Raw genomic sequence first — 15,714 nt, 5'->3', positions numbered from 1 at the left:
TTTCCGCCCTCACCCTGTCTTGCACGGGTGCTGGGCCTCCTGGGCTGCCAGCGGGCAAAGGACGGCGTTTGTCAGGCGTTCGTCAGCCGATCGGGGCCCGGGCCCAAACCCCTGCCCACTGGGGCCATATCCTCCTGGATGCTAGCTTGGAGCCAGCCTCTGCTGGCTCACCAGCAGGTGGCGACAGCAGCAAGCATTAGCTAAAGGCTCCCCCCTCTGGCTACCACTGCAAGGCATCAGCCTGGCTGTGCTGCAAGGACCCCTGCAAAGGCTGACTGACAGCTGGGGGGTGCAAGCCAACAGCTGAAAAGCAGGCTTTGCGCTTTCATTTGCTCTGTTTCTTTTTTTTTTTAACCAGCATAGGTAACCCTGCACTTGGCAGGGCTTCAAAAAATTGAGTGAAACTCTTTAATGTTCCTCTCCACGGAAATCTTTAGTAAAAGGCGAAAGATTTATTCGGTTTGAAGAGAAACAAGAGTATGCGCTCTAGTGGCCCCGACTGCGGCCGCAAAAAATGCAACACCTCACTAGCTCAGGGTGACTTAGTGAAGCAGTGCACACGATGACGCTTTTTGAGATGAAGCGAATGGAGAATGCTATCGGGCTCCGAACCCGTGGCAGAATGACTTTATTTGCAAGCAATCCCATCCAAAGTCATGAAACCTGGCAGGGGATTGTGGGTATGCAAATTTCTCCAGACCGCAGGCCATGTGACATTGGCCAAAAGGCAGGCAGAGTCTGCCTTTGCCTGAGGACTCCCCTCGTTTACATAAGGTCTAGGGCTTCTGGGAGGCAGGCGTGAGATTTTCTTTTGGGCCCCAGAGATGGGGCTCCTCCCCCAGGATGTTGAAGAAGCAGCCCGCTCTCTCCTTTCTCAGGACACAGGGGTCATTTTCCGCCCTCACCCTGTCTTGCACGGGTGCTGGGCCTCCTGGGCTGCCAGCGGGCAAAGGACGGCGTTTGTCAGGCGTTCGTCAGCCGATCGGGGCCCGGGCCCAAACCCCTGCCCACTGGGGCCATATCCTCCTGGATGCTAGCTTGGAGCCAGCCTCTGCTGGCTCACCAGCAGGTGGCGACAGCAGCAAGCATTAGCTAAAGGCTCCCCCCTCTGGCTACCACTGCAAGGCATCAGCCTGGCTGTGCTGCGAGGACCCCTGCAAAGGCTGACTGACAGCTGGGGGGTGCAAGCCAACAGCTGAAAAGCAGGCTTTGCGCTTTCATTTGCTCTGTTTCTTTTTAACCAGCATAGGTAACCCTGCACTTGGCAGGGCTTCAAAAAATTGAGTGAAACTCTTTAATGTTCCTCTCCACGGAAATCTTTAGTAAAAGGCGAAAGATTTATTCGGTTTGAAGAGAAACCAGAGTATGCGCTCTAGTGGCCCCGACTGCGGCCGCAAAAAATGCAACACCTCACTAGCTCAGGGTGACTTAGTGAAGCAGTGCACACGATGACGCTTTTTGAGATGAAGCGAATGGAGAATGCTATCGGGCTCCGAACCCGTGGCAGAATGACTTTATTTGCAAGCAATCCCATCCAAAGTCATGAAACCTGGCAGGGGATTGTGGGTATGCAAATTTCTCCAGACCGCAGGCCATGTGACATTGGCCAAAAGGCAGGCAGAGTCTGCCTTTGCCTGAGGACTCCCCTCGTTTACATAAGGTCTAGGGCTTCTGGGAGGCAGGCGTGAGATTTTCTTTTGGGCCCCAGAGATGGGGCTCCTCCCCCAGGATGTTGAAAAAGCAGCCCGCTCTCTCCTTTCTCAGGACACAGGGGTCATTTTCCGCCCTCACCCTGTCTTGCACGGGTGCTGGGCCTCCTGGGCTGCCAGGTTCTTTTGCCCGCCAGGGCAAAGCCCGCCGGGCAAAGGACGGCGTTTGTCAGGCGTTTGTCAGGCGATCGGGGCCCGGGCCCAAACCCCTGCCCACTGGGGCCATATCCTCCTGGATGCTAGCTTGGAGCCAGCCTCTGCTGGCTCACCAGCAGGTGGCGACAGCAGCAAGCATTAGCTAAAGGCTCCCCCCTCTGGCTACCACTGCAAGGCATCAGCCTGGCTGTGCTGCGAGGACCCCTGCAAAGGCTGACTGACAGCTGGGGGGTGCAAGCCAACAGCTGAAAAGCAGGCTTTGCGCTTTCATTTGCTCTGTTTCTTTTTTTTTTTTAACCAGCATAGGTAACCCTGCACTTGGCAGGGCTTCAAAAAATTGAGTGAAACTCTTTAATGTTCCTCTCCACGGAAATCTTTAGTAAAAGGCGAAAGATTTATTCGGTTTGAAGAGAAACCAGAGTATGCGCTCTAGTGGCCCCGACTGCGGCCGCAAAAAATGCAACACCTCACTAGCTCAGGGTGACTTAGTGAAGCAGTGCACACGATGACGCTTTTTGAGATGAAGCGAATGGAGAATGCTATCGGGCTCCGAACCCGTGGCAGAATGACTTTATTTGCAAGCAATCCCATCCAAAGTCATGAAACCTGGCAGGGGATTGTGGGTATGCAAATTTCTCCAGACCGCAGGCCATGTGACATTGGCCAAAAGGCAGGCAGAGTCTGCCTTTGCCTGAGGACTCCCCTCGTTTACATAAGGTCTAGGGCTTCTGGGAGGCAGGCGTGAGATTTTCTTTTGGGCCCCAGAGATGGGGCTCCTCCCCCAGGATGTTGAAAAAGCAGCCCACTCTCTCCTTTCTCAGGACACAGGGGTCATTTTCCGCCCTCACCCTGTCTTGCACGGGTGCTGGGCCTCCTGGGCTGCCAGGTTCTTTTGCCCGCCAGGGCAAAGCCCGCCGGGCAAAGGACGGCGTTTGTCAGGCGTTCGTCAGCCGATCGGGGCCCGGGCCCAAACCCCTGCCCACTGGGGCCATATCCTCCTGGATGCTAGCTTGGAGCCAGCCTCTGCTGGCTCACCAGCAGGTGGCGACAGCAGCAAGCATTAGCTAAAGGCTCCCCCCTCTGGCTACCACTGCAAGGCATCAGCCTGGCTGTGCTGCGAGGACCCCTGCAAAGGCTGACTGACAGCTGGGGGGTGCAAGCCAACAGCTGAAAAGCAGGCTTTGCGCTTTCATTTGCTCTGTTTCTTTTTAACCAGCATAGGTAACCCTGCACTTGGCAGGGCTTCAAAACATTGAGTGAAACTCTTTAATGTTCCTCTCCACGGAAATCTTTAGTAAAAGGCGAAAGATTTATTCGGTTTGAAGAGAAACCAGAGTATGCGCTCTAGTGGCCCCGACTGCGGCCGCAAAAAATGCAACACCTCACTAGCTCAGGGTGACTTAGTGAAGCAGTGCACACGATGACGCTTTTTGAGATGAAGCGAATGGAGAATGCCATCGGGCTCCGAACCCGTGGCAGAATGACTTTATTTGCAAGCAATCCCATCCAAAGTCATGAAACCTGGCAGGGGATTGTGGGTATGCAAATTTCTCCAGACCGCAGGCCATGTAACATTGGCCAAAAGGCAGGCAGAGTCTGCTTTTGCTTGAGGACTCCCCTCGTTTACATAAGGTCTAGGGCTTCTGGGAGGCAGGCGTGAGATTTTCTTTTGGGCCCCAGAGATGGGGCTCCTCCCCCAGGATGTTGAAGAAGCAGCCCGCTTTCTCCTTTCTCAGGACACAGGGGTCATTTTCCGCCCTCACCCTGTCTTGCACGGGTGCTGGGCCTCCTGGGCTGCCAGCGGGCAAAGGACGGCGTTTGTCAGGCGTTCGTCAGCCGATCGGGGCCCGGGCCCAAACCCCTGCCCACTGGGGCCATATCCTCCTGGATGCTAGCTTGGAGCCAGCCTCTGCTGGCTCACCAGCAGGTGGCGACAGCAGCAAGCATTAGCTAAAGGCTCCCCCCTCTGGCTACCACTGCAAGGCATCAGCCTGGCTGTGCTGCAAGGACCCCTGCAAAGGCTGACTGACAGCTGGCGGGTGCAAGCCAACAGCTGAAAAGCAGGCTTTGCGCTTTCATTTGCTCTGTTTCTTTTTTTTTTTAACCAGCATAGGTAACCCTGCACTTGGCAGGGCTTCAAAAAATTGAGTGAAACGCTTTAATGTTCCTCTCCACGGAAATCTTTAGTAAAAGGCGAAAGATTTATTCGGTTTGAAGAGAAACCAGAGTATGCGCTCTAGTGGCCCCGACTGCGGCCGCAAAAAATGCAACACCTCACTAGCTCAGGGTGACTTAGTGAAGCAGTGCACACGATGACGCTTTTTGAGATGAAGCGAATGGAGAATGCTATCGGGCTCCGAACCCGTGGCAGAATGACTTTATTTGCAAGCAATCCCATCCAAAGTCATGAAACCTGGCAGGGGATTGTGGGTATGCAAATTTCTCCAGACCGCAGGCCATGTGACATTGGCCAAAAGGCAGGCAGAGTCTGCCTTTGCCTGAGGACTCCCCTCGTTTACATAAGGTCTAGGGCTTCTGGGAGGCAGGCGTGAGATTTTCTTTTGGGCCCCAGAGATGGGGCTCCTCCCCCAGGATGTTGAAAAAGCAGCCCGCTCTCTCCTTTCTCAGGACACAGGGGTCATTTTCCGCCCTCACCCTGTCTTGCACGGGTGCTGGGCCTCCTGGGCTGCCAGCGGGCAAAGGACGGCGTTTGTCAGGCGTTCGTCAGCCGATCGGGGCCCGGGCCCAAACCCCTGCCCACTGGGGCCATATCCTCCTGGATGCTAGCTTGGAGCCAGCCTCTGCTGGCTCACCAGCAGGTGGCGACAGCAGCAAGCATTAGCTAAAGGCTCCCCCCTCTGGCTACCACTGCAAAGCATCAGCCTGGCTGTGCTGCGAGGACCCCTGCAAAGGCTGACTGACAGCTGGGGGGTGCAAGCCAACAGCTGAAAAGCAGGCTTTGCGCTTTCATTTGCTCTGTTTCTTTTTTTTTTTAACCAGCATAGGTAACCCTGCACTTGGCAGGGCTTCAAAAAATTGAGTGAAACTCTTTAATGTTCCTCTCCACGGAAATCTTTAGTAAAAGGCGAAAGATTTATTCGGTTTGAAGAGAAACCAGAGTATGCGCTCTAGTGGCCCCGACTGCGGCCGCAAAAAATGCAACACCTCACTAGCTCAGGGTGACTTAGTGAAGCAGTGCACACGATGACGCTTTTTGAGATGAAGCGAATGGAGAATGCTATCGGGCTCCGAACCCGTGGCAGAATGACTTTATTTGCAAGCAATCCCATCCAAAGTCATGAAACCTGGCAGGGGATTGTGGGTATGCAAATTTCTCCAGACCGCAGGCCATGTGACATTGGCCAAAAGGCAGGCAGAGTCTGCCTTTGCCTGAGGACTCCCCTCGTTTACATAAGGTCTAGGGCTTCTGGGAGGCAGGCGTGAGATTTTCTTTTGGGCCCCAGAGATGGGGCTCCTCCCCCAGGATGTTGAAAAAGCAGCCCGCTCTCTCCTTTCTCAGGACACAGGGGTCATTTTCCGCCCTCACCCTGTCTTGCACGGGTGCTGGGCCTCCTGGGCTGCCAGGTTCTTTTGCCCGCCAGGGCAAAGCCCGCCGGGCAAAGGACGGCGTTTGTCAGGCGTTCGTCAGCCGATCGGGGCCCGGGCCCAAACCCCTGCCCACTGGGGCCATATCCTCCTGGATGCTAGCTTGGAGCCAGCCTCTGCTGGCTCACCAGCAGGTGGCGACAGCAGCAAGCATTAGCTAAAGGCTCCCCCCTCTGGCTACCACTGCAAAGCATCAGCCTGGCTGTGCTGCGAGGACCCCTGCAAAGGCTGACTGACAGCTGGGGGGTGCAAGCCAACAGCTGAAAAGCAGGCTTTGCGCTTTCATTTGCTCTGTTTCTTTTTTTTTTTAACCAGCATAGGTAACCCTGCACTTGGCAGGGCTTCAAAAAATTGAGTGAAACTCTTTAATGTTCCTCTCCACGGAAATCTTTAGTAAAAGGCGAAAGATTTATTCGGTTTGAAGAGAAACCAGAGTATGCGCTCTAGTGGCCCCGACTGCGGCCGCAAAAAATGCAACACCTCACTAGCTCAGGGTGACTTAGTGAAGCAGTGCACACGATGACGCTTTTTGAGATGAAGCGAATGGAGAATGCTATCGGGCTCCGAACCCGTGGCAGAATGACTTTATTTGCAAGCAATCCCATCCAAAGTCATGAAACCTGGCAGGGGATTGTGGGTATGCAAATTTCTCCAGACCGCAGGCCATGTGACATTGGCCAAAAGGCAGGCAGAGTCTGCTTTTGCTTGAGGACTCCCCTCGTTTACATAAGGTCTAGGGCTTCTGGGAGGCAGGCGTGAGATTTTCTTTTGGGCCCCAGAGATGGGGCTCCTCCCCCAGGATGTTGAAGAAGCAGCCCGCTCTCTCCTTTCTCAGGACACAGGGGTCATTTTCCGCCCTCACCCTGTCTTGCACGGGTGCTGGGCCTCCTGGGCTGCCAGCGGGCAAAGGACGGCGTTTGTCAGGCGTTCGTCAGCCGATCGGGGCCCGGGCCCAAACCCCTGCCCACTGGGGCCATATCCTCCTGGATGCTAGCTTGGAGCCAGCCTCTGCTGGCTCACCAGCAGGTGGCGACAGCAGCAAGCATTAGCTAAAGGCTCCCCCCTCTGGCTACCACTGCAAGGCATCAGCCTGGCTGTGCTGCAAGGACCCCTGCAAAGGCTGACTGACAGCTGGGGGGTGCAAGCCAACAGCTGAAAAGCAGGCTTTGCGCTTTCATTTGCTCTGTTTCTTTTTTTTTTTAACCAGCATAGGTAACCCTGCACTTGGCAGGGCTTCAAAAAATTGAGTGAAACTCTTTAATGTTCCTCTCCACGGAAATCTTTAGTAAAAGGCGAAAGATTTATTCGGTTTGAAGAGAAACCAGAGTATGCGCTCTAGTGGCCCCGACTGCGGCCGCAAAAAATGCAACACCTCACTAGCTCAGGGTGACTTAGTGAAGCAGTGCACACGATGACGCTTTTTGAGATGAAGCGAATGGAGAATGCTATCGGGCTCCGAACCCGTGGCAGAATGACTTTATTTGCAAGCAATCCCATCCAAAGTCATGAAACCTGGCAGGGGATTGTGGGTATGCAAATTTCTCCAGACCGCAGGCCATGTGACATTGGCCAAAAGGCAGGCAGAGTCTGCCTTTGCCTGAGGACTCCCCTCGTTTACATAAGGTCTAGGGCTTCTGGGAGGCAGGCGTGAGATTTTCTTTTGGGCCCCAGAGATGGGGCTCCTCCCCCAGGATGTTGAAAAAGCAGCCCGCTCTCTCCTTTCTCAGGACACAGGGGTCATTTTCCGCCCTCACCCTGTCTTGCACGGGTGCTGGGCCTCCTGGGCTGCCAGGTTCTTTTGCCCGCCAGGGCAAAGCCCGCCGGGCAAAGGACGGCGTTTGTCAGGCGTTTGTCAGGCGATCGGGGCCCGGGCCCAAACCCCTGCCCACTGGGGCCATATCCTCCTGGATGCTAGCTTGGAGCCAGCCTCTGCTGGCTCACCAGCAGGTGGCGACAGCAGCAAGCATTAGCTAAAGGCTCCCCCCTCTGGCTACCACTGCAAGGCATCAGCCTGGCTGTGCTGCGAGGACCCCTGCAAAGGCTGACTGACAGCTGGGGGGTGCAAGCCAACAGCTGAAAAGCAGGCTTTGCGCTTTCATTTGCTCTGTTTCTTTTTTTTTTTTAACCAGCATAGGTAACCCTGCACTTGGCAGGGCTTCAAAAAATTGAGTGAAACTCTTTAATGTTCCTCTCCACGGAAATCTTTAGTAAAAGGCGAAAGATTTATTCGGTTTGAAGAGAAACCAGAGTATGCGCTCTAGTGGCCCCGACTGCGGCCGCAAAAAATGCAACACCTCACTAGCTCAGGGTGACTTAGTGAAGCAGTGCACACGATGACGCTTTTTGAGATGAAGCGAATGGAGAATGCTATCGGGCTCCGAACCCGTGGCAGAATGACTTTATTTGCAAGCAATCCCATCCAAAGTCATGAAACCTGGCAGGGGATTGTGGGTATGCAAATTTCTCCAGACCGCAGGCCATGTGACATTGGCCAAAAGGCAGGCAGAGTCTGCCTTTGCCTGAGGACTCCCCTCGTTTACATAAGGTCTAGGGCTTCTGGGAGGCAGGCGTGAGATTTTCTTTTGGGCCCCAGAGATGGGGCTCCTCCCCCAGGATGTTGAAAAAGCAGCCCACTCTCTCCTTTCTCAGGACACAGGGGTCATTTTCCGCCCTCACCCTGTCTTGCACGGGTGCTGGGCCTCCTGGGCTGCCAGGTTCTTTTGCCCGCCAGGGCAAAGCCCGCCGGGCAAAGGACGGCGTTTGTCAGGCGTTCGTCAGCCGATCGGGGCCCGGGCCCAAACCCCTGCCCACTGGGGCCATATCCTCCTGGATGCTAGCTTGGAGCCAGCCTCTGCTGGCTCACCAGCAGGTGGCGACAGCAGCAAGCATTAGCTAAAGGCTCCCCCCTCTGGCTACCACTGCAAGGCATCAGCCTGGCTGTGCTGCGAGGACCCCTGCAAAGGCTGACTGACAGCTGGGGGGTGCAAGCCAACAGCTGAAAAGCAGGCTTTGCGCTTTCATTTGCTCTGTTTCTTTTTAACCAGCATAGGTAACCCTGCACTTGGCAGGGCTTCAAAACATTGAGTGAAACTCTTTAATGTTCCTCTCCACGGAAATCTTTAGTAAAAGGCGAAAGATTTATTCGGTTTGAAGAGAAACCAGAGTATGCGCTCTAGTGGCCCCGACTGCGGCCGCAAAAAATGCAACACCTCACTAGCTCAGGGTGACTTAGTGAAGCAGTGCACACGATGACGCTTTTTGAGATGAAGCGAATGGAGAATGCCATCGGGCTCCGAACCCGTGGCAGAATGACTTTATTTGCAAGCAATCCCATCCAAAGTCATGAAACCTGGCAGGGGATTGTGGGTATGCAAATTTCTCCAGACCGCAGGCCATGTAACATTGGCCAAAAGGCAGGCAGAGTCTGCTTTTGCTTGAGGACTCCCCTCGTTTACATAAGGTCTAGGGCTTCTGGGAGGCAGGCGTGAGATTTTCTTTTGGGCCCCAGAGATGGGGCTCCTCCCCCAGGATGTTGAAGAAGCAGCCCGCTCTCTCCTTTCTCAGGACACAGGGGTCATTTTCCGCCCTCACCCTGTCTTGCACGGGTGCTGGGCCTCCTGGGCTGCCAGCGGGCAAAGGACGGCGTTTGTCAGGCGTTCGTCAGCCGATCGGGGCCCGGGCCCAAACCCCTGCCCACTGGGGCCATATCCTCCTGGATGCTAGCTTGGAGCCAGCCTCTGCTGGCTCACCAGCAGGTGGCGACAGCAGCAAGCATTAGCTAAAGGCTCCCCCCTCTGGCTACCACTGCAAGGCATCAGCCTGGCTGTGCTGCAAGGACCCCTGCAAAGGCTGACTGACAGCTGGGGGGTGCAAGCCAACAGCTGAAAAGCAGGCTTTGCGCTTTCATTTGCTCTGTTTCTTTTTTTTTTTAACCAGCATAGGTAACCCTGCACTTGGCAGGGCTTCAAAAAATTGAGTGAAACTCTTTAATGTTCCTCTCCACGGAAATCTTTAGTAAAAGGCGAAAGATTTATTCGGTTTGAAGAGAAACCAGAGTATGCGCTCTAGTGGCCCCGACTGCGGCCGCAAAAAATGCAACACCTCACTAGCTCAGGGTGACTTAGTGAAGCAGTGCACACGATGACGCTTTTTGAGATGAAGCGAATGGAGAATGCTATCGGGCTCCGAACCCGTGGCAGAATGACTTTATTTGCAAGCAATCCCATCCAAAGTCATGAAACCTGGCAGGGGATTGTGGGTATGCAAATTTCTCCAGACCGCAGGCCATGTGACATTGGCCAAAAGGCAGGCAGAGTCTGCCTTTGCCTGAGGACTCCCCTCGTTTACATAAGGTCTAGGGCTTCTGGGAGGCAGGCGTGAGATTTTCTTTTGGGCCCCAGAGATGGGGCTCCTCCCCCAGGATGTTGAAAAAGCAGCCCGCTCTCTCCTTTCTCAGGACACAGGGGTCATTTTCCGCCCTCACCCTGTCTTGCACGGGTGCTGGGCCTCCTGGGCTGCCAGCGGGCAAAGGACGGCGTTTGTCAGGCGTTCGTCAGCCGATCGGGGCCCGGGCCCAAACCCCTGCCCACTGGGGCCATATCCTCCTGGATGCTAGCTTGGAGCCAGCCTCTGCTGGCTCACCAGCAGGTGGCGACAGCAGCAAGCATTAGCTAAAGGCTCCCCCCTCTGGCTACCACTGCAAAGCATCAGCCTGGCTGTGCTGCGAGGACCCCTGCAAAGGCTGACTGACAGCTGGGGGGTGCAAGCCAACAGCTGAAAAGCAGGCTTTGCGCTTTCATTTGCTCTGTTTCTTTTTTTTTTTAACCAGCATAGGTAACCCTGCACTTGGCAGGGCTTCAAAAAATTGAGTGAAACTCTTTAATGTTCCTCTCCACGGAAATCTTTAGTAAAAGGCGAAAGATTTATTCGGTTTGAAGAGAAACCAGAGTATGCGCTCTAGTGGCCCCGACTGCGGCCGCAAAAAATGCAACACCTCACTAGCTCAGGGTGACTTAGTGAAGCAGTGCACACGATGACGCTTTTTGAGATGAAGCGAATGGAGAATGCTATCGGGCTCCGAACCCGTGGCAGAATGACTTTATTTGCAAGCAATCCCATCCAAAGTCATGAAACCTGGCAGGGGATTGTGGGTATGCAAATTTCTCCAGACCGCAGGCCATGTGACATTGGCCAAAAGGCAGGCAGAGTCTGCCTTTGCCTGAGGACTCCCCTCGTTTACATAAGGTCTAGGGCTTCTGGGAGGCAGGCGTGAGATTTTCTTTTGGGCCCCAGAGATGGGGCTCCTCCCCCAGGATGTTGAAAAAGCAGCCCGCTCTCTCCTTTCTCAGGACACAGGGGTCATTTTCCGCCCTCACCCTGTCTTGCACGGGTGCTGGGCCTCCTGGGCTGCCAGGTTCTTTTGCCCGCCAGGGCAAAGCCCGCCGGGCAAAGGACGGCGTTTGTCAGGCGTTCGTCAGCCGATCGGGGCCCGGGCCCAAACCCCTGCCCACTGGGGCCATATCCTCCTGGATGCTAGCTTGGAGCCAGCCTCTGCTGGCTCACCAGCAGGTGGCGACAGCAGCAAGCATTAGCTAAAGGCTCCCCCCTCTGGCTACCACTGCAAAGCATCAGCCTGGCTGTGCTGCGAGGACCCCTGCAAAGGCTGACTGACAGCTGGGGGGTGCAAGCCAACAGCTGAAAAGCAGGCTTTGCGCTTTCATTTGCTCTGTTTCTTTTTTTTTTTAACCAGCATAGGTAACCCTGCACTTGGCAGGGCTTCAAAAAATTGAGTGAAACTCTTTAATGTTCCTCTCCACGGAAATCTTTAGTAAAAGGCGAAAGATTTATTCGGTTTGAAGAGAAACCAGAGTATGCGCTCTAGTGGCCCCGACTGCGGCCGCAAAAAATGCAACACCTCACTAGCTCAGGGTGACTTAGTGAAGCAGTGCACACGATGACGCTTTTTGAGATGAAGCGAATGGAGAATGCTATCGGGCTCCGAACCCGTGGCAGAATGACTTTATTTGCAAGCAATCCCATCCAAAGTCATGAAACCTGGCAGGGGATTGTGGGTATGCAAATTTCTCCAGACCGCAGGCCATGTGACATTGGCCAAAAGGCAGGCAGAGTCTGCCTTTGCCTGAGGACTCCCCTCGTTTACATAAGGTCTAGGGCTTCTGGGAGGCAGGCGTGAGATTTTCTTTTGGGCCCCAGAGATGGGGCTCCTCCCCCAGGATGTTGAAAAAGCAGCCCGCTCTCTCCTTTCTCAGGACACAGGGGTCATTTTCCGCCCTCACCCTGTCTTGCACGGGTGCTGGGCCTCCTGGGCTGCCAGGTTCTTTTGCCCGCCAGGGCAAAGCCCGCCGGGCAAAGGACGGCGTTTGTCAGGCGTTTGTCAGCCGATCGGGGCCCGGGCCCAAACCCCTGCCCACTGGGGCCATATCCTCCTGGATGCTAGCTTGGAGCCAGCCTCTGCTGGCTCACCAGCAGGTGGCGACAGCAGCAAGCATTAGCTAAAGGCTCCCCCCTCTGGCTACCACTGCAAGGCATCAGCCTGGCTGTGCTGCGAGGACCCCTGCAAAGGCTGACTGACAGCTGGGGGGTGCAAGCCAACAGCTGAAAAGCAGGCTTTGCGCTTTCATTTGCTCTGTTTCTTTTTTTTTATAACCAGCATAGGTAACCCTGCACTTGGCAGGGCTTCAAAAAATTGAGTGAAACTCTTTAATGTTCCTCTCCACGGAAATCTTTAGTAAAAGGCGAAAGATTTATTCGGTTTGAAGAGAAACCAGAGTATGCGCTCTAGTGGCCCCGACTGCGGCCGCAAAAAATGCAACACCTCACTAGCTCAGGGTGACTTAGTGAAGCAGTGCACACGATGACGCTTTTTGAGATGAAGCGAATGGAGAATGCTATCGGGCTCCGAACCCGTGGCAGAATGACTTTATTTGCAAGCAATCCCATCCAAAGTCATGAAACCTGGCAGGGGATTGTGGGTATGCAAATTTCTCCAGACCGCAGGCCATGTGACATTGGCCAAAAGGCAGGCAGAGTCTGCTTTTGCTTGAGGACTCCCCTCGTTTACATAAGGTCTAGGGCTTCTGGGAGGCAGGCGTGAGATTTTCTTTTGGGCCCCAGAGATGGGGCTCCTCCCCCAGGATGTTGAAGAAGCAGCCCGCTCTCTCCTTTCTCAGGACACAGGGGTCATTTTCCGCCCTCACCCTGTCTTGCACGGGTGCTGGGCCTCCTGGGCTGCCAGCGGGCAAAGGACGGCGTTTGTCAGGCGTTCGTCAGCCGATCGGGGCCCGGGCCCAAACCCCTGCCCACTGGGGCCATATCCTCCTGGATGCTAGCTTGGAGCCAGCCTCTGCTGGCTCACCAGCAGGTGGCGACAGCAGCAAGCATTAGCTAAAGGCTCCCCCCTCTGGCTACCACTGCAAGGCATCAGCCTGGCTGTGCTGCAAGGACCCCTGCAAAGGCTGACTGACAGCTGGGGGGTGCAAGCCAACAGCTGAAAAGCAGGCTTTGCGCTTTCATTTGCTCTGTTTCTTTTTTTTTTTAACTAGCATAGGTAACCCTGCACTTGGCAGGGCTTCAAAAAATTGAGTGAAACTCTTTAATGTTCCTCTCCACGGAAATCTTTAGTAAAAGGCGAAAGATTTATTCGGTTTGAAGAGAAACAAGAGTATGCGCTCTAGTGGCCCCGACTGCGGCCGCAAAAAATGCAACACCTCACTAGCTCAGGGTGACTTAGTGAAGCAGTGCACACGATGACGCTTTTTGAGATGAAGCGAATGGAGAATGCTATCGGGCTCCGAACCCGTGGCAGAATGACTTTATTTGCAAGCAATCCCATCCAAAGTCATGAAACCTGGCAGGGGATTGTGGGTATGCAAATTTCTCCAGACCGCAGGCCATGTGACATTGGCCAAAAGGCAGGCAGAGTCTGCCTTTGCCTGAGGACTCCCCTCGTTTACATAAGGTCTAGGGCTTCTGGGAGGCAGGCGTGAGATTTTCTTTTGGGCCCCAGAGATGGGGCTCCTCCCCCAGGATGTTGAAGAAGCAGCCCGCTCTCTCCTTTCTCAGGACACAGGGGTCATTTTCCGCCCTCACCCTGTCTTGCACGGGTGCTGGGCCTCCTGGGCTGCCAGCGGGCAAAGGACGGCGTTTGTCAGGCGTTCGTCAGCCGATCGGGGCCCGGGCCCAAACCCCTGCCCACTGGGGCCATATCCTCCTGGATGCTAGCTTGGAGCCAGCCTCTGCTGGCTCACCAGCAGGTGGCGACAGCAGCAAGCATTAGCTAAAGGCTCCCCCCTCTGGCTACCACTGCAAGGCATCAGCCTGGCTGTGCTGCGAGGACCCCTGCAAAGGCTGACTGACAGCTGGGGGGTGCAAGCCAACAGCTGAAAAGCAGGCTTTGCGCTTTCATTTGCTCTGTTTCTTTTTAACCAGCATAGGTAACCCTGCACTTGGCAGGGCTTCAAAAAATTGAGTGAAACTCTTTAATGTTCCTCTCCACGGAAATCTTTAGTAAAAGGCGAAAGATTTATTCGGTTTGAAGAGAAACCAGAGTATGCGCTCTAGTGGCCCCGACTGCGGCCGCAAAAAATGCAACACCTCACTAGCTCAGGGTGACTTAGTGAAGCAGTGCACACGATGACGCTTTTTGAGATGAAGCGAATGGAGAATGCTATCGGGCTCCGAACCCGTGGCAGAATGACTTTATTTGCAAGCAATCCCATCCAAAGTCATGAAACCTGGCAGGGGATTGTGGGTATGCAAATTTCTCCAGACCGCAGGCCATGTGACATTGGCCAAAAGGCAGGCAGAGTCTGCCTTTGCCTGAGGACTCCCCTCGTTTACATAAGGTCTAGGGCTTCTGGGAGGCAGGCGTGAGATTTTCTTTTGGGCCCCAGAGATGGGGCTCCTCCCCCAGGATGTTGAAAAAGCAGCCCGCTCTCTCCTTTCTCAGGACACAGGGGTCATTTTCCGCCCTCACCCTGTCTTGCACGGGTGCTGGGCCTCCTGGGCTGCCAGGTTCTTTTGCCCGCCAGGGCAAAGCCCGCCGGGCAAAGGACGGCGTTTGTCAGGCGTTTGTCAGGCGATCGGGGCCCGGGCCCAAACCCCTGCCCACTGGGGCCATATCCTCCTGGATGCTAGCTTGGAGCCAGCTTCTGCTGGCTCACCAGCAGGTGGCGACAGCAGCAAGCATTAGCTAAAGGCTCCCCCCTCTGGCTACCACTGCAAGGCATCAGCCTGGCTGTGCTGCGAGGACCCCTGCAAAGGCTGACTGACAGCTGGGGGGTGCAAGCCAACAGCTGAAAAGCAGGCTTTGCGCTTTCATTTGCTCTGTTTCTTTTTTTTTTTTAACCAGCATAGGTAACCCTGCACTTGGCAGGGCTTCAAAAAATTGAGTGAAACTCTTTAATGTTCCTCTCCACGGAAATCTTTAGTAAAAGGCGAAAGATTTATTCGGTTTGAAGAGAAACCAGAGTATGCGCTCTAGTGGCCCCGACTGCGGCCGCAAAAAATGCAACACCTCACTAGCTCAGGGTGACTTAGTGAAGCAGTGCACACGATGACGCTTTTTGAGATGAAGCGAATGGAGAATGCTATCGGGCTCCGAACCCGTGGCAGAATGACTTTATTTGCAAGCAATCCCATCCAAAGTCATGAAACCTGGCAGGGGATTGTGGGTATGCAAATTTCTCCAGACCGCAGGCCATGTGACATTGGCCAAAAGGCAGGCAGAGTCTGCCTTTGCCTGAGGACTCCCCTCGTTTACATAAGGTCTAGGGCTTCTGGGAGGCAGGCGTGAGATTTTCTTTTGGGCCCCAGAGATGGGGCTCCTCCCCCAGGATGTTGAAAAAGCAGCCCACTCTCTCCTTTCTCAGGACACAGGGGTCATTTTCCGCCCTCACCCTGTCTTGCACGGGTGCTGGGCCTCCTGGGCTGCCAGGTTCTTTTGCCCGCCAGGGCAAAGCCCGCCGGGCAAAGGACGGCGTTTGTCAGGCGTTCGTCAGCCGATCGGGGCCCGGGCCCAAACCCCTGCCCACTGGGGCCATATCCTCCTGGATGCTAGCTTGGAGCCAGCCTCTGCTGGCTCACCAGCAGGTGGCGACAGCAGCAAGCATTAGCTAAAGGCTCCCCCCTCTGGCTACCACTGCAAAGCATCAGCCTGGCTGTGCTGCGAGGACCCCTGCAAAGGCTGACTGACAGCTGGGGGGTGCAAGCCAACAGCTGAAAA

General features: G+C 54.8%; 17 non-coding genes across 17 annotated transcripts; all 17 read right to left on the bottom strand.

The window, feature by feature from the left end:
• Window positions 1–365: 365 nt before the first annotated feature.
• On the bottom strand, window positions 366–481 carry LOC138564979 (U5 spliceosomal RNA). The gene has a single exon (XR_011300903.1). It is a non-coding gene; the product is annotated as a U5 spliceosomal RNA (small nuclear RNA).
• Window positions 482–1,251: 770 nt separating this feature from the next.
• On the bottom strand, window positions 1,252–1,367 carry LOC138564450 (U5 spliceosomal RNA). The gene has a single exon (XR_011300400.1). It is a non-coding gene; the product is annotated as a U5 spliceosomal RNA (small nuclear RNA).
• Window positions 1,368–2,173: 806 nt separating this feature from the next.
• Window positions 2,174–2,289, bottom strand: LOC138564449 (U5 spliceosomal RNA). Its single transcript, XR_011300399.1, has one exon. It is a non-coding gene; the product is annotated as a U5 spliceosomal RNA (small nuclear RNA).
• Window positions 2,290–3,088: 799 nt separating this feature from the next.
• Window positions 3,089–3,204, bottom strand: LOC138565111 (U5 spliceosomal RNA). Its single transcript, XR_011301027.1, has one exon. It is a non-coding gene; the product is annotated as a U5 spliceosomal RNA (small nuclear RNA).
• A 776-nt stretch (window positions 3,205–3,980) lies between these two features.
• Window positions 3,981–4,096, bottom strand: LOC138565158 (U5 spliceosomal RNA). The gene has a single exon (XR_011301068.1). It is a non-coding gene; the product is annotated as a U5 spliceosomal RNA (small nuclear RNA).
• A 776-nt stretch (window positions 4,097–4,872) lies between these two features.
• On the bottom strand, window positions 4,873–4,988 carry LOC138564448 (U5 spliceosomal RNA). Its single transcript, XR_011300397.1, has one exon. It is a non-coding gene; the product is annotated as a U5 spliceosomal RNA (small nuclear RNA).
• Window positions 4,989–5,793: 805 nt separating this feature from the next.
• On the bottom strand, window positions 5,794–5,909 carry LOC138564447 (U5 spliceosomal RNA). Its single transcript, XR_011300396.1, has one exon. It is a non-coding gene; the product is annotated as a U5 spliceosomal RNA (small nuclear RNA).
• Window positions 5,910–6,685: 776 nt separating this feature from the next.
• LOC138564445 (U5 spliceosomal RNA) lies at window positions 6,686–6,801 on the bottom strand. The gene has a single exon (XR_011300394.1). It is a non-coding gene; the product is annotated as a U5 spliceosomal RNA (small nuclear RNA).
• An 806-nt stretch (window positions 6,802–7,607) lies between these two features.
• LOC138564444 (U5 spliceosomal RNA) lies at window positions 7,608–7,723 on the bottom strand. Its single transcript, XR_011300393.1, has one exon. It is a non-coding gene; the product is annotated as a U5 spliceosomal RNA (small nuclear RNA).
• Window positions 7,724–8,522: 799 nt separating this feature from the next.
• LOC138565109 (U5 spliceosomal RNA) lies at window positions 8,523–8,638 on the bottom strand. Its single transcript, XR_011301025.1, has one exon. It is a non-coding gene; the product is annotated as a U5 spliceosomal RNA (small nuclear RNA).
• A 776-nt stretch (window positions 8,639–9,414) lies between these two features.
• LOC138564443 (U5 spliceosomal RNA) lies at window positions 9,415–9,530 on the bottom strand. The gene has a single exon (XR_011300391.1). It is a non-coding gene; the product is annotated as a U5 spliceosomal RNA (small nuclear RNA).
• Window positions 9,531–10,306: 776 nt separating this feature from the next.
• Window positions 10,307–10,422, bottom strand: LOC138564442 (U5 spliceosomal RNA). The gene has a single exon (XR_011300390.1). It is a non-coding gene; the product is annotated as a U5 spliceosomal RNA (small nuclear RNA).
• Window positions 10,423–11,227: 805 nt separating this feature from the next.
• On the bottom strand, window positions 11,228–11,343 carry LOC138564441 (U5 spliceosomal RNA). The gene has a single exon (XR_011300389.1). It is a non-coding gene; the product is annotated as a U5 spliceosomal RNA (small nuclear RNA).
• An 805-nt stretch (window positions 11,344–12,148) lies between these two features.
• LOC138564440 (U5 spliceosomal RNA) lies at window positions 12,149–12,264 on the bottom strand. The gene has a single exon (XR_011300388.1). It is a non-coding gene; the product is annotated as a U5 spliceosomal RNA (small nuclear RNA).
• Window positions 12,265–13,040: 776 nt separating this feature from the next.
• On the bottom strand, window positions 13,041–13,156 carry LOC138564978 (U5 spliceosomal RNA). The gene has a single exon (XR_011300902.1). It is a non-coding gene; the product is annotated as a U5 spliceosomal RNA (small nuclear RNA).
• Window positions 13,157–13,926: 770 nt separating this feature from the next.
• On the bottom strand, window positions 13,927–14,042 carry LOC138564439 (U5 spliceosomal RNA). The gene has a single exon (XR_011300387.1). It is a non-coding gene; the product is annotated as a U5 spliceosomal RNA (small nuclear RNA).
• Window positions 14,043–14,848: 806 nt separating this feature from the next.
• LOC138564438 (U5 spliceosomal RNA) lies at window positions 14,849–14,964 on the bottom strand. The gene has a single exon (XR_011300386.1). It is a non-coding gene; the product is annotated as a U5 spliceosomal RNA (small nuclear RNA).
• Between the last annotated feature and the right edge of the window lie 750 nt (window positions 14,965–15,714).

Source organism: Ambystoma mexicanum, chromosome 1q, assembly GCF_040938575.1.
Source record: "Ambystoma mexicanum isolate Mex_15411 chromosome 1q, UKY_AmexF1_1, whole genome shotgun sequence".
NCBI lineage: Eukaryota > Metazoa > Chordata > Amphibia > Caudata > Ambystomatidae > Ambystoma > Ambystoma mexicanum.
The sequence above is the reverse complement of the archived record's forward strand: the minus strand, read 5'-3'. Positions and strand labels throughout refer to the sequence as shown.